The 18,692-nt window shown below is 40.7% G+C and overlaps 1 long non-coding RNA gene across 2 annotated transcripts in view; it reads left to right on the top strand.

The window, feature by feature from the left end:
- LOC126074976 (uncharacterized) overlaps window positions 1–18,692 on the top strand; it is a 282,348-nt gene that overhangs the window by 213,633 nt on the left and 50,023 nt on the right. For both annotated transcript variants that reach the window (XR_007517091.1, XR_007517093.1), the window contains exon 2: window positions 13,330–13,400. This is a non-coding gene — a long non-coding RNA (uncharacterized LOC126074976). The remainder of the gene's footprint in view (window positions 1–13,329; window positions 13,401–18,692) is intronic.

Below are 18,692 nucleotides of genomic sequence, written 5' to 3'. Positions count from 1 at the left end.
CCAATGGTTACATAGGACAGAGAGGAGAGACAAAATTGGACATATCAGGGAGGATCCAACCAATAAGGGGTGGTGAGGAACAGGGGAAGGTGCAGGAATCATATTCCAAGCTGAAGAGTTCAGATTTTTTTTACTTGACAATGAGTTTTTCATTGCCACAATTAATGCTACATATCAAACCACTCACAAATCTTGGTGGCCTAAAACAATAGTCATTTAATTAATTTACAATTCTTCAGGTCAGTTATTTAGTCTTGGATTAGTTGGGCAGTCTTTTTGGTCTCAGCTGGGCTCTGTTGTGGTCAGCTGCTGGTCAGCATTGCCGATCCTGACTGGGCTCTCACATGTGAAGGATTTTTGACCAGTATAGCTGGGCTGAGTTCATGTGGTCTCTCATCCTTTAGCAGCCTAGCCTGGGCTTGTTCACAAAAGAGTGAGAGGAAGTGTGCAAGATCTCTTGAGGTCTAGTTTTGAGACAGGCACAAGATCACTTTTGCTACATTTTATTGGCCAGAATAAGTCAAAAGGCCAGTCCTGTGTCAAGGAGTTGTGAAATACAATCCACCTTTTAATGAGAGGACCTGCAAAGCCATATTGCAAAGAGGCATGGATAGGGAGGGTTATACTTGCTACCATTTTCCAAACAATCTACCATATGAGGCAATAAGTTCTTGAGCAGTGGTTGAAGAAGACAAGATAAAAACAATTGACTTAAGCTGGCAACTGTGAGCAGAAGGAATGCTGAATGAATGGAGAAGAGTCTAATTACAGTAGAACAAAGGCTGGTTGTTATCATTATTACCATTCTTATATAACAGATACAGTCCAATCCAATCTTTACAGAAAGGCCACTGCCCTTTCCCAGGTCTGATAAAAGGAAGTTTATTCTCTGGAGAGGTTCTGTTCTTAGGGATACCAGCACAGCTGAGGGTAGAGATAAGGTGGACCAAATGTATTAGTTTACTCAGACCAAAAACCCATTGCTATCAAGTCTATTCCAACTCATAGCAACCCTATACAATAGAGTAGAACTGCTCCATAGAGTTCCTAAGGAGCACCTGGTGGATTCGAACTGCCAGCCTTTTGGTTAGCAGTTGTAGCACTTAACCACTACACCACCAGGGTTTCCTTTACTAGGACAGCTGTAATGTAATAACACAAACTAGGTGGCTTTAAACAACAGGAATTTATCATCTCACCGTTCTGGAGATTGGGAGTCTCAGATCAGTGTGTCATCATGTTGATTACTTCTGAAGCTTTGAGGGAGAACCTGTTCCATGCCTCCCTCCCAGCTTCTGGTGGCTCCAGGAGATCCTCGGTGTGCAGCTGCAGCATCACATGGCACCATTCCTCTGCCTCCCTGTCTCTGTGTGTCTCCTCTTTTATAAGGACATCAGTCTTCTGTAAGGACCCACTCTTTTCCAGTATGACTTCATGTTAACCTAACTAATAATATCTTCAAAGGCTCTATTTTCAAACAGGATCACATTTACAAGCACAGGTGTTAAGGCAGTGCAGCTCTTCTGTGTGATACTGTAATGGTGACACATGATATTACACATTTGTCAAAGCCTGTAGGCTTATACAACACAAAGAGCCAGTCCTAATGTAAACTGTGGACTTTAATTAATAATAACACATCAATATTGGTTCATCAATTGTAAAAAGTATATCACAGGAATGCAAGACAGTAACAGATGAAATAATGTACAGAGGTGAGGGGGATACAGGAGCTCTGTACTTTCTACATGGTTTTTCTGTAAACCTAAAACTGTTACAAATAATAAAGTCTATTACAATTTAAAAAGAAGTGAACATTAAGAGTTAAAGAACATTCTTGAAATCGGCATGATAGCAAAGAGAAAAAAATACTAGAAAGGGTTGGAAAGCCAGGTTGAGGAAACACTATCACAAAAAGGGAAAACAGGAAAAAAAAGATAGAAATTTTGAGGAACAGCCCTGCAAGGCCAACTTCCATTGATAGGAATTAAGGGAAAAGAAAGAAAAAGGAAGGAAGAGAGGGAGGGAGTGTTAGGAAAGACAAGAAGAAAAGAAAGAAAGGAAGGAAAAAAAGAGAAAAAAGAACGAGCAAAGAAAAAGACAGGGAACAAAGTGTCAAAGAATGAAAGAGAGAAAAGTTTCCAAAACTGAAGGACAAGTTTCCAGAATGAAAGGGACTGATATCTGGCAAAAAAAATGGCAGAAAAAAAAAAAAAAAACCAACATACATTGATGTAAGTCAGATGATTTTAAAACTGCAGGGATAAAAAGAAGATTCCTAAATTTCTACGGTGAGGGGAAAAACAGGTAAGGTAAAAAACAAAACAAAAAAACCCCTGAGAATTAGAATAACAGCAAACTTCTCAATAGCAATGCTAGAAGCTAGAAAGCAATGAGACAATGCCTTTAAATTCTGAGCGAAAGTGATTTCTATTTCAAAATACTATATACCAGGCTGGGTATAAGGATAGAGTAAAGACATTTTTCAGACATTTTACCTCTCATGAGACTCCTTTTTTTAGTATTATCATGGAAGATGTGTTTCATCAAAAAAAAAAAAAAAAAGGTGGTGATAAAAGAAGACAAAGATGTGCGGTCCAGGAAAAACAAGAGAGAGAAGCAAATAGAAATCTCATGATGATGGTGAAGGACTATCCCCAGATGTCTGGGCTCAAGAGGAACCAGTTGAGATTGAAGGAGGAAGATGGTTGGGGGAAAATGGAATTGATAAAAGGAATACCTGATTAGTATGACCAGATTAAAAAGAGTTTTGCAATGTTTTTGGAAACTTATGGATAAATCTGGAAGAGTTGCATTAAAAAAAATGCATAGAAACCACACACACACAAAAAAAAAGACAGTTACTATCTAAGTGAAAGGAAAAAGTTGTATAAGAAAAGATAGTTAATCACATGGTTTCAGTCATAATAATATAATTCTCAATCATTGATTTAAATCAAACATTTTAACATAATTCTACTGGAGAAGGAAAAATGCATGCCATGGAGTTGGTGGTATAAGAGAGCTGAAACCACATTTCATAGTGGGAAATCAATAGATAATGGCTGGAACTGAAAATCAAGATGGCGGCTTAAGTGTTTAACAGCATAGCAATGAAGAACAGAACTGCTAAAGCAGTTCTAAGTGATTGCATCTTGTGAGCAGGATGGGGGCTGGGGAAGGGTGACACAGAGAGCTGCCGTTTTACTTAACTAGACTTACAGTATTGTTTGGCTTGCTTAACTATATACAAGTAGTATTTTGATAGAAATGTCAATTTTGTTTTGGAAGTAAAACATTGTGTGTGAATTGTCCAAGCTCCTACTTCCAGTTTTAGCCCAGAGTTTGATACTTGCAATTTTTCAGGGCTCCTCCAACCACTTTCGACCATAGGAGAACTCTGGGTTACACGTATAGGAAAATGAGGCAAGCCCTTGTCCTCAAGTCCCTGGCAGTCATTGTGGTCCTTTCTGCTTGACTAGGCCTCCATGGGCCATTGAAGGTGAGTGGCTCTGTAAAGGACTGTCTACTTGGTGCTGTGATAAGCCACGGGGGTCTTTGCCATGGTGCTCAGAGTTAGGGGCTTTCACCATCTGAACTCCTGACCCCTCAGGTGCATTGAGTTCACGACCTGACTGACATTCTTAGAACTTGAAGCTTCCATGTCTACTCTCAGTTTGAGGGAATCTGTCCTTATGGGAATGAGGCCGCTTTTCTTCCACAACCATGGAACTTCACAGCCTTTGTGCTTTCCTCATCTGAAACAATCTAGTGTAGTGTGGTACAGTGAATTACTTTTGTATGGCCTTTCCAGCCATGGTCTTCTAGCTCTCTCAAAATGATTGGCTGGGCCACAGTGGTTGATGTCAGAGTGTACGTACCTCATTCCTAGCAGTCAATGGCTGCCTGGAAGTCTGAGGCACAGCCTGTCTGCGTGTGCAATGCGGACATACAGACAGACATGAACATATATGTAGTATCTATTGGTCTAGGATTTTGAAAACAAAGGCCTGTTTAGGGTTTGCTTGGGGATGGTTAACTCCACCTGGCTCTTCTCTTTTAAACCAGAAAATCCCCTTAACTTCCCCTCCAGCCAAGGCAAGTTCAAATTTGAAGGACAAAAAAGCTTGGCCAAGAATTTACTTATTCACCAAATGTAGCTACGCTCTGCCACCTACTGTTCTTGGGGCTTAGGATAGAACAATAACCAAAATAGACAAAAATTTGTGCTTTCATGGATCTTACATTCTGGTGGAGGAGACTGATGCTAAATAATAAGTGTGATATACAGTAAGCTGTATATACTGATTAAAAGTGTTAAGTGCTGTAGAGAAAAAATATAAAGCAAGCTACTCTTCTGTGAAGGGCAGAGGGGTCTCATTTCTACTTTCAAGTTAAAATAAAAAATTAAATTTATCAGTAGGTTGTTCTGTCATATTAAAAATCCCAATAAATTGCCCAGCTATGATCATAATGGCTGTCACTTGGTGCTTACAACATGGCAGATGTGTAGTAGATATTATCACATTTAATCCTTAATCAATACAGATATTGCAGAGTACTTACTGTGTTCCAGGCAAATGTGTTAAGTGCTTTATACATTATCTCACCTGTCTACCACTCCAAAAGTTAAACGTAATATCCCCATATTGCAGAGGAGAAACTTGAGAACCTGTGAGGTTGGGTAAGTTGCCCAAAGTAACACAAGTAATAAGTGAAAAAATAGGGATTCAAAATTGAAGTCAGTCTAGCTTGGAAGCCCACAGCCTTACCTTGTTCCGTGGACACTGAATCACCACCCAAAGGTTTGACTCTGCGTCTGTTGCCTTTGCCTGAACACCACAAATAATTGGCCTTTTTCTGAACAAGATGGAGTATATTTCATTAATGTCATTTATTCATTCATTCAGCATATGCTGATTTTGCTGGGAGTTGGATTTTCAAAGATGGAGAAGTTATAGTCCCTGACACAAAGGAACTCATGGTCTGGTGGAGGAAACAGAAATGCAAATAATTGCTTTGGTAGAATCCAGTTGCTTGTATAATAGAGGTATGAACACCATGGCAAAGCTCTGAAGCCCTCCTCATGAAACCTCTGAACTTGTGGGGCAACGGCTTTCAAGTTTTTTTTTGGTTGTTATCCACAGTAAAATGTGCATTTTACATCCTGACCAATGCACATGCACACATATGTAGTAGGAGTAAAAATACTTGCCCTAGTACAGACAATGTATTCTAATATCGTCTATTCTTTTTTATTCTTCTTGTTAAATAAAAGCAGTCAGCTGCTAACTGAAAGATTGGCAGTTTGAACTCACCAGCAGCTCCATGGGAGAAAGTCATGGCAGTCTGCTTCCATAAAGATTTCAGCCTGGGAAATCCCATGGGGCAGTTCTACTCCGTCCTGTAGGGTCGCTATGAGTTGGCATTGACTCGATGGCAGTGGCTTTGGTTTGGGTTTGGTGCCATGGGGAACCATTGAAGGGTGTTAATCAGCAATAGCATTGCTAGATTTCTCTTTAGAAATGTAATTGTGACAACCAAGTGGAAGAAGAATTTTGCGGACTGGAGAGGGAATCCCGTTCTGAGGTTGTAGTTGTTCGAGTCAAAGCTGCTTTGGACCCAAATTAAAGCAGCGGAAGTTGGATTGAAAAGAAGGGGAGATATTTAGAAGATGTAATTTCTAAGTCTTGGTGAATAATTAGGTACAGAGGTTGAGATAGAAGGATCAGCAAGCATGGGCCTGAGGTTTGATGACTGAGAAACTAAATGCTGCCTTTAACTAAGACAGAAAGGAAGGGGTTGTGGAATACAATAAGGTTCATTTTCATATACTGAACTTGGACTTGCTTTGGAACCTTAAGGAGGAAGATAGGTTCTAGGGAGGTGGATTTGAGAGTCATTCACATACAGATCAGGGGAAGACCTTTGAGAGGGAGAGGTGGCCAGAGTGTGCAGAGAAGAGGATTGAAGCAAGAGTGTTACGGAGATGGGGAGAGTCCGTCCTTGAAAGTGAACGTTGTGGGGCTGGGAGCGTGGAATTGGAGAGATTAAAGAATCGGGAGGTGGTCAGAAGCCAAGGATGAAGAGTTTCAGGAAGGATGAATTAGGGAGTGGATGTTGTTAACTGCCAACAAGTCAGCCCCCAATTCATGGTGACCCCATGCACAGTGAGATCACAGAGTTGTGATCCCTAGGGTTTTCACTGGCTGATTTTTCAAAAGTAGATTGCCAGGTCTTTCTTCCAGGGAGAGAGTAGACAGTGAATAAATCAAGGGCGAGAATTGCTGCTGTTCCCAAATGAGGCTGGAGAGAGAAGAGCGTCAATTAAAGAACCTACAGAAACGGTTGCATTTTCAGCATGGTGAAGACCTATATGTGGCCTTGGCAGAGTGCAGCAAGGTCTGGATATGAAACATCTGCGGTGGGGTGGGGGGGATGGACCTTTATTGACTGGCTGTGAGGCACAACGGAAATGAGGGATTCAAATATGTCATCAAAGTTTTGAGTCAGAATGCTTAGAATAACACATTAACAGAATCTGTGAAGTTAGGAGAAAGCTGTTTGTTGGTTTGATTTTTGTGGGATAGGGCAAATAGGTTTTTTGACATGTTGGTTTTTGAGGATTCAGTGTCATAGCCTAAAAGAAATGCCCTGCAGCTCACCTGAAATATGACATTAGAGTTTGGGTGGGAGGTCAGTTTTGGAAATGTAAATTTTAAATACAATCCACAGGAGGGTGGTCATAAGAATGGAATTCCCTGCAGCTATAAAAAGTGAATAGCTGATGAGACAGGATAGAAAATAGTAAAAGCCTTTCATGATGGCACTCAGTATGGCAGAGATGCCCTCCTAAGACTATTGTCTACACGTGCCTGAGAGTGAGCCTAGAAATGAAAAAGGAAAGGCCTCTGGCTATGCCGGTTGCCAATGGGCAGAGAATAAAAGGCATTCATAGAGAAAGACAGATCTTATGTGTGCAGACAAGGTGTTTGCTGAACTTTTGGTAAAGTTCGTATCTGCCAAATTACAATTTCAGGCCAAGCTCCCAGTCGTGCAAGACTACCAACTGATTCCCCAGGAAGGGATCCCGATAGTAACTTAAATCAGGTAGCAAGAGACTTCTACTCAGTTAGGCAAGACCAACGCCCCAGTCCAGCATGAAGAAGTTACAGAAGTAGGGGCCTCCATCCACATTCACATAAAGATTTATGGGTTTGAAGTCTCTCATGGGGGAGTAAGATAGGGAGCAAAGGCCCTGAGATCGGAGGGTGCCTGTTTGAGAAAGAGCGAAGAGACTGGTATGGTTAGAGGAGAAGTAAGTAAAAGAGAAATAGACTATACTATCAGGGAGGTAATAGGGGGTTGAGGGTGGAACCTAGAGACTTACTAATACAGGGAACAGAGGGGCCCCCAAATCTGCAAACAAAGTAACAAGAAAGGGGCCAGAGCACAGAAACAAAGCCATTCCCCAGAACAATGGGGCAGGGTATCTAAAAATAGCCTGCAAACTTCTTTAAAGTTGCCTTCCAGAAGCAGTTGGAGAAGACCAGGCCCATGGACGTGCACAGAACATCTACCTGTGACTGCTGGGTGACCTTCCACCAGGGGCAGTGAGGGGCTACAGCCCCAGCTGGGGAATCGAAGCCAGGGAGCAAGAGACTGCGCAGGCACGACACCCCATAATAAGTCCTGCTATGAATCCCAGAAGCCTCTGGGACAGGAGCCATCTTGGAAAGCTGCTGTGCAAGCACCTTAGTTAACATATCCCTGTCTGTGTCTATGAATAAACATGAATCTTTTCCCCCCCAAGAACTTTTAAAAACCCAGGCCAGTCTTTTGTCCTGTGAGACGGGGGTATGCGTTGCTCTAGGCCCTCCTCATCTCCGCTTGCAAGTCTCTTCAATAAAGCTTTGCTCGCGTGGAAAACTCAAAAAAAAAAAAAAAGTGAATAGCAATTGTTTTAGACCTTGAGTCGCTTTATCTTGAGTAGTGAGAAGCCCATATCTTCTCATTACTCAATCGTATTTCACCTAGAATGCACCTCAGTAAGGTGTGTGTGTGTGTGTGTGTGTGTGTGTGCGCTGTTATAATGCTAAGTTGTTTTTGATCGCAGGGAAGAGTGCGTATAGAAAAAAAGTGATGAAGCTGAAGTGCCTGTTAAATTCCTAGGAAGAAGGTTTCTCCAGGGAATTGGTGGCCAGTCCATTTACAAAGGACATGTAATCAACCTCTTTCTTTCAGTCTAAATGATCATTCTCAATCTGTCCACATATCAGCCTCACTTCCAAGACCTGCTAGCACATTCTGCAAATTAAAAAAAAGATGCCACCTCTGGGCAGATGAATTACAAAAAGGCACCACTTCCTCCCAGCTACTGAAGCCCAGCCCAGGGCATATCACTTGGACAGCATAACTTGAGTTGGATTTTACCTGTATTTGCCTCCTCTGTACAAACTGCAATACTGTACATAGCAGCCCTTTTCCTTCCTTCCTTCCTTCCTTCCTTCCTTCCTTCCTTCCTTCCTTCCTTCCTTCCTTCCTTCCTTCCTTCCTTCCTTCCTTCCTTCCTTCCTTCCTTCCTTCCTTCCTTCCTTCCTTCCTTCCTTCCTTCCTTCCTTCCTTCCTTCCTCCCTCCCTCCCTCCCTCCCTCCCTCCCTCCCTCCCTCCCTTTGTCCCCTCCTTCCTTCCATCCTTCCTTCTGTCCTCCCTTCCTTCCTTCCGTTCTTCCTTTCATCCTTCCTTCCATTCTTTGTTCCTTCCTTTTTCCCTTTGTTCCTTCATTCCTTCCATTCTTCCTTCCTTCATTCCTTCCTTTGTCCCATCCTTCTGTCCTTCCTTTGTTCCCTCCTTTCATCCTTCCTTCTGTCTTTCCTTCGTTCCTTTGTTCCTTCCTTCTGTTCTTCCTTCCTTCTTTCCTTCCTTTGTCCCTCCCTTCTTTCCTTCCTTCCTTCCTTCCTTCCGCATTACATTGGATGATAATCAAATAAAGGAATTGAAGAGTTAGGAAGCAATATTTTCATATTCTTGAACTTTGCTGTTTATCAACTGAAGTTTCTTGAGAAATCTAGCACTTAGCTTTGGCATTTTTTCTTTCCACAAAGATAATGCATTTGTAACTCTTTCACTGAGAAATCTGAATTCAGTTCTCATTTCTTCACTTTCACCTGTGCTCTGTCACTTTGCTGTCCATCTGGGAGGTTCTATAACTTTCCAGTCAGTTTTAGGTATTAAAAATTAACCGATAACCCATTGCCATCCAGTCGATTCCAACTCATAGTAAAACTGCCCCATAGGGTTTCTAAGGAACAGCTGGTGGATTCGAACTGCTGACCTTTTGGTTAGCAGCAGAGCTCCTAACCTAACCACTGCACCACCAGGGTTACTATTATTAAAAATTAGTATGGCTCAGTTAAACACTGGAAGCTCATTTCCCCTCCTCTTAGCCTGTCCTCCCCACAGTTTCAGTTTGGGAGAGAGACCAGCAGGGTTAGGGGCGAGGTCTGCTGGTCACTTCATCTGCTCTCAAGTTCTAGCTCCCCTGTGGGTAGGAAGAGGGAAAGGGACAAGTGCTTCCTTCTTGGCCTTTATTCTCCTTTTCTACACGTTTTCCTACAGTCCTTTCCTTGGCTGCAACTGCAGTCTCTCTATGTAGACACCCCTGCAATTGGTTAGGTCACTATGTGGGCCCTGGTATTAAAACTTCTTATGATTTAGTGATTTCATCCTTTTCCCCTGACTGGAGTGAAGCTGTTTGTGTTACATACAGCCGTTCTACGTTGCTAGGAGATACATTCCCAAGTTCATCCCTCAGTCATTTTGCTGGATTTCCCTTTAGCCAGAGATGGCTTTGGTAACCCAACTCTGACAACTCCTTAGGGTCAGAATTTTTGTGGATCCATTATGTTTGGATTTTACCTGTTTAAATTTTTCCCTGGGGAAACCTTTTTAGGAGTTTAACAGACAGTTTAGCCTCATCATTGTCTTCTTCACATAAAATGTTAAATCTAGATGTTAAAATTTAGCTCATTTTCCACTTGTGGAAATACATCTCCATTCCAGTCTTGGTGCTGAGCAACTACGTGAAGTGTGGCCTAGGTTCTGACTTACCTCTCAGTCTGCCCTGCCTCTGTTTAATAAACACTGTGTGCTACATAGTGCTTCTACTAGTTCTCCTCCTTCTCCATAAATGAACTCGTTAAAATAAGAGATTTTTTCTAAATATAAAAAAATTTCATAGAAAAATATATTAGAAAATTAAGCTCACTTGAAATTACATTACCTAAAAGTAGAACTACCATCTGCCACTTTTAAATACATATGTGTTTACATATTTGAGATCACATAATATATTGTTTTGTGTCCTGATTTTTTCACTTACGAGACTTTTTCTATCATCAAGAATTATTTGAAAACATGATATTTAATGGGAACATTACATTCTACTGTATTTATTTACTACAATTTAGTTAATCATTTTCTAGGTTGGAAACATAATAATAATATCTAATACTTTTCAGTACTTCCTATATACTGGACACTGCTCTAAATGCTTTGTATATGTTAACTTATTTAATTCACACAACACACTTTTGAGACCCCCATCTTACAGATGCAAAAACTGAGGCAAAGAGGTTAATAACCAAAGTTACAAGTGTGGTTAGTGGTCAGGTTGGAACCTGAGCTCAGTCTGGCTCCAGAACTTGTAATCCTAACAACTACCTATTACTGTCTGCCCCAGTGTACAGTAAGCATCATTTAAAAAAAATATTTATCTGTATTTCTGATAGCTTCTACTGGGAAGATTCTCAGAAGAAGAGTAACTGGGTCAACAGTTATAAAGGCTTCAGACTCAAGCGAGTTGTTCAGACACCCTCCAGAAAGTTCATACTGACACTCATTTATACCAGTACTGGTATGTGCCTGTCTGCCCACTGACCCCCGCCGGTGTTATTTAATTCTTCTTTATTAATCTTGAATTGAGGATCTCCCTGAATGGTCAAGATAGCAGAAAGATGTAGGTCTTCCTTCTAAGTAAAGAAAGTGTGGTTTAAAAATACATAGATGGAGAAGTGGAGTCGTTTGTGTATATGCCTCAGATAATACAATGTTCTTGCTTTATTGATCCACACATAAATGGCCTTCCAATGTCATCAGAACTATATGTGTGAAATTGCTAACATGAGTGTGTATTGAGAATGCTGTGCCCAAGGTTTGGGGGTCATTACACCTGTTGATGGTGCCTTTCAAAATGAAAATTATTTTGACAGCTGCTGTCATGGGTGATATTTTTGGTAATTTCTCAAGCTTTTAGGCTGTTGGAAGTCCTTTTACATTAATAATTATGTACTACTCTTTGGCTTTGAAAAAATAGCATAGTAAAAATACATCCTTCTCACATGTATTTTTACTCTGCGTTGGTGTTGTGTAATGTGCTTAAAGCGTTATACTGTATCTGTGCTTGCAGGTAATAGTAACTTTTTGTAAACAGGGTTTGATCTCTGGAACATAATTTCTTTGTATGATCCTGAATTCAAGGAAGGCTGAGACTAGTAGGCAGGAATCCCAATTATTTTTAGAGAAGTGTAAGAAAATTCAGTGGAAATACCACAGGGAAGAAAAATTTGGCATTTCCTGCAGTGATTTGGACAACTCCAATTGGAAATCTGAATCATGCCTTGTGATTGGATGAAAATTAATCACTCATGCCTCACTGACTTTTTGGTTTAGTATTTTACTGTGTTTTCTGAAAGAGTCTTCATTGAATCCTGCTTCATCGTGGCTAGAGGTGGTTAAGTTTCTGTGTTCTTTAGCCATAGGCACAGCTTACACTTCAATGGTTTATTTGGATTCCAAGAATAAATGTATGAGACTGGTAACCTGGAGAAATAACAAATGCATGCTCTACTCTGTGATATCTCAAAGCCTGTGTTGCTTGCAATTCTTTTTATTTTATTTTTTTAAGTGTGGCTCTTGGTAGAAGCTTTGTCTTCCATACAATGCCGTTGTTAATAGCGAGTGAAATGACTGGAGCTGTGCTGAGGGAAAAAAAAGTAGGCTGAAGGATTGAAAGCAGACCACTGCAAACCAAACATTGCAATTATCTGCAGCTGAAAACAAGTAGCTTTTAATGTGTCCATTTGGCCAAGAAGGGAGGGGAGAATTACAGCCCATGGCTCTTTCCTCCCTCACTCTTGTGCTGTGTCGTCTTCTTTATATAGTTTATCACCCATAATTTCAGGATGTATTTTGCTTCTTTAAGCTGTTTTATCTGTAGGCTTATGAGGTCACTCATGTGTGAATTCCTTTGTTAGTCATCTCACCTTTTGCCTTGATGATAGAAAATTGATCAGGCCTAAAGTACAAGTTCAATAGACAGCCCCCTTGGTCCTTTGTCTCGGGGAATAGCTACCATCGAAGGCCAGAAGCAGGTTGCTATTAATATGACAGCCTGTTCTATCTCCCACTGTAATTTATAATGAAATACCTAATCTCCATTATTTTGATCCAAGCAGGCGATCCCATGAAAAAGTCTTTTCATCCAGTTCCCAATGGCTGTTACATGAGAAATGGCAAACCAATAATTTTTGTCAAGTTTTTTAAACCAGCAGAAATGCTTTTCTACTGCTACAGTTTCAAAAGGCAGAGATAAAGCTCATTCACTGAGATGAATGAAAAAGCCATCTGGGGTTTTTCTTTTTGACTTCCTTTCCTTTTCTCCATCCTTGTAATCAAATTTGAGCAAAATCAAATGGGGCTTTCTATGAAAGTACCTTTTGTTGATCTGAACGAGCTAGTAATTTACAAAATACCCTTCCTTTGTGAGGAAGGCTAAAGAAAAAAAGAATCAGTAGCTTTTAAAGCTGGGCCTTAGTGGGACTTTAAATGCAATGAAAGCAGTCTGTGTTGGGAGATTGAAATGCATTTCAAAGCCAGGCCTGACTTGGGTACAAGGAAGAACAGACCTATGTACATTTTGTAGGGAGAAAAATCAGAATGGAACAGGGAGAAGGGGAGAGAAACAGGGAAAAGCTGGATAGTGCATGAAAATAACCATTATTTTGGAGATGCATTCATCTTACTGAAATTGTGTATGTAGCCCATGATACGAAGTTGGATATTTGCTCAACCAGGGTGTTCAACAATTTGAGCCTTAAAGTTTGGAGCTGCATGGGTTTTTGGAGCAAGTCAGCTTGTAATGTGTGTGATGTTTTTTTCCAACTTTTTCTTCTTGGCTTTGGGATGTTGTGGGAAGTACCTCAAGAAGACCTGAAGATGCTGATTTTCAGACTACTAATACTTGCTGTGTTTCCTCTTTTTGCGTGCTAGATTTCCTCATGGTAGTGATTCTTCTTCACCCCCTTTGAATCCAGAAGGCGAGCAAAGACATCATACCAATAGTAAGTAATGCTTGGCTTTTTCTTCAATTACTGTTAAAATTAACGGTAATAAAGCTGAGATTTGGTTGTTGGGAGAGGTTGAAATTATCTTGCACGCCTAGAAGGAAAATAGCTTTTGTGCCGTAGCATTTGAATGATTTGATATGAATTACTTTTGGTTTGATTTAACTGTATTGCAGTATTACTATTGTGACAATGGATATGTTTTTCACCACTGCTTTTTTTACCCTCTATGTTGTGACAGCTAAGTACCGTGTGGCATAGGATACCTGCATTCTTAGCACGTTAGTTTAAGACACAGTGCAGAATTTGCAGGGATGTTAAGTTTCCTTGCTTCCTGTACCATACAATCTTCCTCATACATTTACAGTTTTGATTCCTTACAGTCATGTCTTCTAAGGACCTTGCTATTTGTGCTTCAAATGAAATTTTCATATAAATTACTTGATCTTATTTCTTCAAAATAAATATCCAGAGAGAGGCAAGAGTTGTTTTTAAATTACAAACCAATCAATTTTTAAATGTGGTTTAAGCTACATTTCATAGAATGTCATCAAGCATTTTAACTAAAATAACAAAGCTTTGATTACAGATATTTTACCTCCCTTGGGTACAGTGAAACGTCAATTTTTAGCTTCCTAAAAATAAGACAGATGTTTGTTGTCTGAAGACATGCTAGTTTTGATTAGAGTACCTGCCACAGTATTCCTTTAAATGTAGATGCAATATTTGCGTTTCTAAGTAACTCTGGCGCATGTTTTAAATACGTGAATGCCTTAGTGAGGATGAAGCAGTATGGGGCAGGATTAGCTCTGATGTCCCCTGATGGCTGGAACAGCATATGTGTTAGTACTGGCACTGCTACAACAACCGCAACCAGAGATGAGAATTCCATGTAGGCAATCAGAGACTCCCGTTCCCAGAGCCGAGAAACAAAACAGGACTAAATGAAGCCAAGACCTGTGTTAATCAACCCTTATAGCAACTCTCAGTGTCATTTAGAGATGCTAAAATGAGGAATGGGGCACAGATAATTTCACAAAGGTCTCAGAGAGGGCCAAACTCTTTTCTAACTGCTGCTCATATCAAATCTTCATTCCTGGAAGTCCATGTGTGAGAGGAAGTCTGTCTTGCAAGCTTTTGCAGCATTAGATTTCTTTTCCAACTTCCTACAACACTTATCTTTGCCTGTGGTTTTGAGCTGTTTGCTGCCTCCTAATGCCTAACTTTAAAATAGCATGCATGGCAGATTGTCAAGAAGGTGGCAGTGGGGTATTGGTTTTATTGGTGCTGAAGTTTCAAGGTTGTTGTTATGCATTATTTACAACTGTTACTACAAAACAGGTTATTGAGACCTGAGGGGGTGCGGAGAGGGAGAAGAGCAAAATTACTTGGTGCATTTTCTAAGTGTGCTTTCTTCCTGTAAAAGCAAGTTGGATTGTTGTCTGCATGGGCATGATGTTCTAGACGATTTGTGTGGTGCCATTGTAATTATTGCCTCCAATCTTAGAGGGACAGAGAAGCACAGTATAAAAGCATTTTTTTTTGAGAGATGTGATTAGTTATACCAGTTATGCAGAATTTTATTTCATAATATTGGTTATTTCCCTTCTGTATAAATTAAGACTGCTATTAAACTAAGATTGCTGCTATTTCTGCTTTACTTCTTGAAAGAAAAAGTCATTGTTCACGACTGTCTGGTTGTTTTGTTGCTAATCCCAGTTAAGGCCTGTGCAGTAATGCTTTATCTTTTGCTTACTAGTTTCGTTTCTCGTCAGCTTTGTAAGAATTTTGTAAAATTTCTTGATAAGGACTAGAGATACTTGCCTTGGTGTAGCTGTAGAGGATCTCTGTGAAGACAGTGTAAAGGAGTAGGTAAGCCGAAAATCAGCTCAGGTTCCCGCTTGCTCGCTTTATCAGGGATTGACTGCTCCAAAGCTCTTTGTAATGGAGCTTTCTCTTGGATGCAGGTAGAAGCGTTACTCTCTAAGCACCTGCCTTTTGGGGGAAATGGAGAGATAGTTATGTCATTTTTATCCGTTGTGGCAAAGGGAATCGTCTCAGGCCTCTTGCTTTATATTCCTGGGTGTAAGAAAAATGGGTGGATCACACACTTTGCTCTGTTCTAAGCCCCAACAACACCAACAGAACCACACTGGAAAGTCTGTAAGTTCAGATCTTTGTGGTATCTTCAAAAGTTATCAGAGGTAAGAAAAAAAAAAAAAAAAAAAAAAAGGACACCTTCCTAAAGATTCCAGAGCACCTGAGGTTGACTTTAAAGCTTTGTTTTCCTTCTTGTAAACTTAAAACTTCCCTGTTTTAATGCCAGAAACTAGGTACTACCCTTCAGTTGCCGTGATGGCACTGAGGTTTAAATGCTCTCAATGACTGGCAGTAGAACCCAAAGGTGGCAAGGGAGCTCAGGCAGCCACACCCCTCCAAGGGCCAGGGCCCTCACCCTGCTTCGCGCTGTGGTAGAAGGTATTGCCAGAAAGTTGTCCTTTTATAATCTTAAGCAGGATCCAGTGAGCTTGGCCTTGCTTTGATGTGCCTCAACACGCTATGGATCATGTAAGTAATCAGTTAGGTGCTAAGTCAGCGCTCTCCAGTGTCTGGGATGCAGAACAGTGGTTGACCTGAGTTTAATTCCACCTTTGTATCGATGATGCCTTTGAGATTTGGGCCTTGCTTTCCTCAAGAGTCAAAAGGGAATGTTGCCTGTCCCTTACTTGCTTCTTTTCTTACCTGCTATGGGCAGGGCAGACATTTGGTACATACTTTTTGGCACTAATATGAGGGTTGGGTCTGGTCAACTTAGTAGGTAATAACATAGTAACAAAGAAGACAATACTGTGTTTCCAGACACTGACTTCCCTACACTCCTGAGGTGGGGGCTGACTTTTGATGACAAAGGGGACAAGGCAAGAGAATGAGGCGCAGGTATTGATCAATGCCTAGGTCATTCCAATTATTGGTCAGACAACCGCATGAAACTGTAAGCATGGCAGCAGCTTCCACCATGGAGGAAACTGTGCCATGTCTCCCATTATGTCCTGAAATTCAGAACAGGGAAACTGGGGGTATAATCAACAGAAAAAAATGTGTTTATGTCACACTTCCCACCTTTCACAAGGGCTTTGATGGCAATTGTAATAAAATCCCAGAAAAATAAGCAGTAGATAATGACTGAACAGTTCACACGGAATAGGGAAATATAATTTAGTTTAAGACTCAAGAGAAAAAAAATTTTTAAATAGTTTTTATTTTTTTGTGCCATAGGCTTGACTCAGAGTTTTCCAACAGCTAAAATAAACTGGAAAAAAAATTATCATCGAAAGGATTAAAAAAAAAAACCTTCTGTATAATTAGCCTTTTACACACATTAGTTCTAATCCTTACAGTAACCCAAAGGTGACTATTATTACCCTCATTTTTCAGTGGAGAAAATGCAGGATCAGGGGGATTCAGTGACCTGCCTGTAGTTACACAGACAGCAGATGTCTGCGCTGGGGTGAAATCCAGGTCTATGATTCCCCTGGCCTGGGCCTTCCTTGAGTGGCACAGATGCCAGGCATCCCCACAGTCTCCTGCATACCCACATGCTCTTCCTGTTTTTGCCTAAGGCTAGCCCAGATCCACAGACCTCAGCTGTTCCTTGAGGTTCTCTAATAGAATCCACTTTGAGAGAAGAGTGAGTGAGCAACGTAGGCTTTACTGTGAGTAACATAGAGGAGAGGGTTTACTTTGCATATATATCCTCCATCAAAAAACTTGAAAATCCCTGTTGAACATTATGGTCTACAAAGTGCCTTCTTAGTTTGCCACCTCTCCAGGGGTTCCTCTCTTTGCCCCTGCCCTCATGTTCTACCCATATACCCTGGCTGCTTTCTGCCATTCCTGGATCCCTCCCACCCCTGTCTCCTTTTCTCTCAATCTTTAAATTGTTGTTGTTAGGTGCCATCGAGTCAGTTCTGACTCATAGCGACCCTGTGTACAACAGAAAGAAACACTGCCCTGTCCTGCGTCATCCTCACAATCGTTGCTATGTTTGAGCCCATTGTTGTAGCCACTGTGTTAATCCATCTCGTTGAGGGTCTTCCTCTCTTTTGCTACTTTACCAAGCGTGATGTCCTTCTCCAAGGACTGATCCCTCTTTAAACTACTCATACCTTTATTATGCAGGAACAGTATAGTTTTGCCTGAGCTCATAAAACTGAACTGGCATATCAAAGCCCAGTGCCATGCTTAGCACCAGAAACCTTCCAGGAAACAGTTTTTACCCTCCTTAGAAATTATCAAACAATATCATTAATATCACACACAAAAAAAATTTGCTGAAGATCATTCAAAAGCAGCTGTGGCAGTATATTGACAGGGAACTGCCAGAAATTAAAGTTGGATTCAGAAAAGGTTGTGGAATGAGGGATATCATTGCTGATGTCGGATGAATCCTGGCTGAAAGCAGAGAATACCAGAAAGATCTTTACCTGTGTTTTATTGACTATGCAAAGGCATTCGGCTGTATGTGTCATAACAAATTGCGGACAACATTGCAAAGAATGGGAATTCCAAAACACCTAATTGTGCTCATGAGGAACCTGTACATAGGTCAAGAGGCAGTAGTTCGAACACAACAAGGGGATACTGTGTGGTTTAAAATCAGGAAAGGTGTGCATCAGGATTGTGTCCTTTCACCATACCTATTCAATATGTATGCTGAACAGATAATCTGAGAAGCTGGACTATATGAAGAAGAATTTGGCACCAGGATTGGGGAAAGACTCATTAACAACCTGCATTATGCAGATGACACAGCTTTGCTTGCTGAAAGTAAAGAAGACTTGAAGCACTTCCTGATGAAGCTCAAGGACCACAACCTTCAGTATGGATTAGACATCAACATAAAGAAAACAAAAATCCTCACAACTGAACCAGTAAGCAACATCATGACAAATGAATATTGAAGTTGTCAAGGATTCCATTTTACTTGGATCCACAATCACCACCCACGGAAGCAACAGTCAAGAAATCAAAAGACGAATTGCATTGGGCAAATCTTCTGCAAAAGACCTCTTTAAAGTGTTGAAAAGCAAAGACATCACCTTGAAGACTAAAGTGCACATGACCCAAGCCTCATATGCATGCAAAAGCTGGACAGTGGAATAAGGAAGACCGAAGAAGAATTGACACCTTTGAATTGTGGTGTTGGTGAAGAATATTGAATATACCAGGGACTGCCAAAAGAATGAATAAATCTGTCTTGGAAGAAGTACAATCAGAATATTCCTAAGA

Source organism: Elephas maximus, chromosome 1, assembly GCF_024166365.1.
Source record: "Elephas maximus indicus isolate mEleMax1 chromosome 1, mEleMax1 primary haplotype, whole genome shotgun sequence".
NCBI lineage: Eukaryota > Metazoa > Chordata > Mammalia > Proboscidea > Elephantidae > Elephas > Elephas maximus.
This window is presented reverse-complemented; position numbering and strand designations above follow the sequence as displayed.